Source organism: Otolemur garnettii, unplaced genomic scaffold (assembly GCF_000181295.1).
Source record: "Otolemur garnettii isolate 467f Iridium unplaced genomic scaffold, OtoGar3 scaffold00001, whole genome shotgun sequence".
In the NCBI taxonomy this organism is placed as follows: Eukaryota; Metazoa; Chordata; class Mammalia; order Primates; family Galagidae; genus Otolemur; species Otolemur garnettii.
In genome coordinates, this window is record NW_003852396.1 from 43,313,537 (window position 1) to 43,318,373 (window position 4,837).

Below are 4,837 nucleotides of genomic sequence, written 5' to 3' on the forward strand. Positions count from 1 at the left end.
GAGGACAGCATTAATGTTTAGTACCCTTTTCCATGTTATGATAAATATTTCACAATTTATAATTATGATTGTAATTTATAACATATAAATTATAATTTTAACTCTCAAAAAAGTATACATACAATAGGGCTTAAATTTATTAGACAGTCATTTGGGCATCTTTTTAAGTAAATAGCTATTAATAGGTATAAAAATGAAGTCATTAATTACTAGGGTTAAATAATAAAGTACAGAATATTACAAGAAGTTCTGTTTTAAAAAAAAAAAAAAAGGAATGTGGGGTATTTAGTGACAGGCCAGTAGGACAGCTGGAACAAAGCTGTTGGAACAACAGCTGTGCACCATGTTCTGTTCCTCTAAAACCACAAACTCAAGTAACCCAGGTCAGACAATTTCATTTGACTAATCAGCTCAGCCAATGTCTTCTTCCTACAACTCTCTGCTAACAAAGAAATATACACCAAATCCATAGTTTGCAACAATTTGAGAAAAGGAGAAAAAAAAAATAAACACAACAGTCTGTGTCTTTAAATAAAAAATTAAAAACTGAAAATTACAATCTGATAGTTTAACAGCAGTCAAGGTATTCCACATCATTTTCACAGCTATTAGAATTTTGATCATAGAACTACTCAGGCTTCCTAATGGTAAGGAAATAACCCCAAGACCGAAAACTTTAATGAAATGAAGGAAGAATTACAAATTGCAACCTTACTATTTCTACTTATTCTTAACCTTCAATTGAATAAAAAGTGCTTTATCATTAAAACACCATGGATGGTTACAAAAATTGGGTAAGTCACTTGATAATTAAAGTAGTTCACTTAAACCAAGTTGTTGGATGAAATTCCATGCTAATCTCTGAATATAATTCATGTAGTCTGCGAGCACCATTAAATTATCACGGACTTACACCAGTGTTTCACATTTTATTCCCATTTCTTCAACCAAAAATCCACAAACCCCTCTCTAACCTTAAAGTCACTCCTTCCTCAGTTTCAGTAAGATCCATGCCTATGTGTGCCTGTGCACAAGCATATCACATGCATAAATCAAATTTCCCTACCTTATTTAGTTGACACACTTCAATCTCAGAGGCAAAAAGGATAAAATTATAAATTTAATAGTCACATACCCTTTCATATGATTTCTGAAACTTAAATGTTTTTTGCTTTTTTTTTTTGAGACAAAAGTCTCACTATGTTGCCCTGAGTAGAGTGCAATAGCGTCACAGCTCACAGAAACCTCAAACTCTTGGACTTAAGCAAGTCTCTTGCCTTAGCCTCCCCAGTAGCTGGGACACAGGTGCCTGCCACAACTCCCAGCTATTTTTTTGTTACAGTTGTCATTGTTGTTTAGCTGGCCCGGGTTGGATTCGAACCAGCCCAGCCTGGGTGTATGTGGCCGGTGCCCTACCTTCTGACCTACAGGCGCCGCCTCTGAAACTTAAATGTTAATTCTACCACAAATCTTCCTTTGCGATTTGACTTGACTACCTGCTTACTATTCTTTTCCTTTTCAGCTAACAAATTGCTATGTCAACCACATGTTATCATTTAACTAAAAACAAAGCATTAGAAGAAAATCTACCAGGGAATAAGACAAAAATAACATTTTAAGTTATTACTCTGAGAGTGTGTTACATTTCCCCACTCTGCATTTCCACAGAGAAATTAAGAAAACTCTTCCAAAGACTATGTTGGAAAAAAACTAAATGCTATGGATCAACTGCTCAAATTTCTAAAATTCAACATTCAAATATGTATATGCCACACCTGATCTTTTTAATTACAGAGAAACTCTGAAATCCAAAATGAAAGCCAATATCTAGCTGCTCTAGAACCATAATAGATACAACTCACCTTTCCTAAGGCCTCTTTTTCCCTATTTAAGACCTAATATAAACAATAAATATTAACAAATATTTTGCTATGTGCTCTGTTCTACATAACAAAGGTATCCCTGATATATAATTCTAAAATCTAAATACAAAGAGTAATGTACAAACTAAGGAGCAAAGAATTCCAGGTTTATAAAGTCCTCTACTTAAAGTTTATAGGATAGGCCAGGCGCAGTGGCTTATGCCTATAATCCTAGCACTCAGGGAGGCCGAGGTGGTGGACTGCCTGAGCTTACAGGGTTGAGACCAGCCTGAGCAAGAGCGAGACCTGGTCTCTTAAAAAAAAAAAAAAATAGCTCAGTGGTTAGGGGGCCAGCCATATGCACCAGGGCTGGTGGGTTCGAAACAGCCAGATTCTGCAAAACAACAATGACAACTACAACAACAACAAAAAAATAGCCAGGCGTTTTGGCAGGTGCCTGTAGTCCCAGATACTTTGGAGGCTGAGGTAAGAGAATCACTTGAGCCCAAGAGTTTGAGTTTGCTGTGACTATGATGACATGACACTCTACCAAGGGCAACAAGTGAAACTTTGTCTCAAAAAAAAAAAAATGTTTATAGGGCTTAAAATGTCTAGGTGAACCAGAAACAACTGTCTAAATCAAAACCCTCATTTGAGAAAAAAAATGCCTATCTCCCCAGACTCTATCACCTGCCTCGGTGAGTAAAACCAAGTTGTAACAGATTAAACTTGAAAATTATCTCTTTTAACCATCTCTAATTCTATAAAACTATAAAATTATACATCTCAGTCAAAAGCCAAGGCATGACTTTATATTTTACAGGATTTTAATAGAATTTAATATTTGTTGAAATCCTGATAATGATACTCTCCAAGAAATTAAAGCTCCCCTAGTATCAACTTCTTCAGCATCAGTTCTCCAAGGCAATTCTGATCAGTTCTTTACGAAATTTCAATACCAAGAACAGCTAAGAACTCTTCATGGACAAACAAAAAGAAAAAAACAATACTCATCTACACAAAGAAAAACCACTCCCGGCTTGGCACCTGTGGCTCAAGTGGCTAAGGCGCCAGCCACATACACCTAAGGTGGTGGGTTCGAATCCAGCCCAGACCCGCCAAAACAACAATGACGGCTGCAACCAAAAAAACAGCCAGGCGTTGTGGCGGGCGCCTGTGGTCCCAGCTACTTGGGAAGCTGAGGCAGGAGACTTGCTTGAACCCAGGAGTTGGAGGTTGCTGTGAGCTGTCATGCCACAGCACTCTACCCAGGGGGACAGCTTGAGGCTCTGTCTCAAAAAAGAAAGAAAAGAAAAAGAAAAACCACTCCCATGGAAAAAGTTGTTCTATTAAACAATATCAAGTTTTAGAAAAACACCAATTTCATGGCCTTAAGACAAAAGAACATTACCATTGTTTCCTATCAGACTGAGAAATTAAAGACATTAATTAAATCTGTTTTGGAGGCTAATTACATGTGACATCCAGAAAATTCATCCACAGTGGAGAATACAAATCCAACAAACCTTCCTAGAATAAGGATCTCATCCTTTTAACTTAAAACCATGTGGTATGGCTCGGCGCCTGTAGCTCAGCGGTTATGGCGCCACCACATACACCACATACACTGGCAGATTCGAACCCAGCCCAGGCCTGCCAAACAACAATAACAACTACAACAAAAAATAGCCAGGCTTTGTAGTGGGCACCTGTAGTCCCAGCTACTTGGGAGGCTGAAGCAAGAGAACTGCTTAAGCCCAAGAGTTGAAGGTTCCTGTGAGCTAGGAACCAGGGCGACGTAGTGAGACTCTTGTCTCAAAAAAAAGAAAAAAATGGTATAAACATTACAGACAATCAATGAGTAAATATTAGGTATTTCAGAAAATAACTGAAAAATAAATTTTAAAAATGGAGAAAGTCTTCCAGACCTGAGAGTAGTTCATTATTTCCCTGAAAGTAGTAAACAGAGAAAAACTTCTAGCCATATCCTGATGAATGTTTCCATTTCCAACAATAAGAAAAAGAACTGCAAGCATAAAACTAGAAAAGTGAATTCTGCAGAATAAAAATTTGAGGTCAATCAAATTAAGATAAAGCAGCACTTCCACTATTTTAACACAATAATATTTGGACCCAATAATTTTATACCCAGCAAAATTATCATTTATTATGCAAAAGTAAATATAACCTTAGTTATCTTTTCGATAAAAAGTACTTAAGAGTAGACCAGGCACACTGGCTCACACTTGTGATCCTAGCTCTCTGGAGGCTGAGATGGAAGGATCACTTGAACCTAGGACTACCAGGTTGCTGTGAGCTAGGTTGACTCTATGGCACTCTAGCCTGGGCAATGGAGTGAGACTCTGTCTCAAACAGAGCACTGTGGCTCACACCTGTAATCCTAGCACTCTGGGAGGCTGAGGCGGGTGGATTGCTTAAGCTCACGAATCCAGACCAGCCTAAGCAAAAGCAAGCCCTGGCTCTACAAAAAAAAAAAGAAAGAAAGAAAGAAAAATTGAGCCAAGAGGATTGCTTCAGCCCAAGTTGGAGGTTGCTGTGAGCTATGACACTACAGCACTCTACCCAGGGCGACAGCTTGAAACTCTGTCTCAAAAAGAAAGGTACTTAAAAGTGTTATTTAAATCACAATTGATTCCTCTGCCTGAAAATAAGAAAAACAAGTTACAACTCATAATAAAAACTAGATTACAACATAGTAACTACAGTTAAATAATATATTGTATTCTTTAAAAATGCTAATAATGAGAATACTCATGGTTCAGCACCTGTGGCTCAAGTGGCTAAGGCGCCAGCCACATAAGGTGGGGGGTTTGAATCCAACCCGGGCCTGCCAAACAACAATAATGGCTGCAACCAAAAAATAGCCAGGTGTTGTGGCAGGCGCCTGTGGTCCCAGCTACTTGGGAGGCGGAGGCAGGAGACTTGCTTGAGCCCAGGAGTTGGAGGTTGCTGTG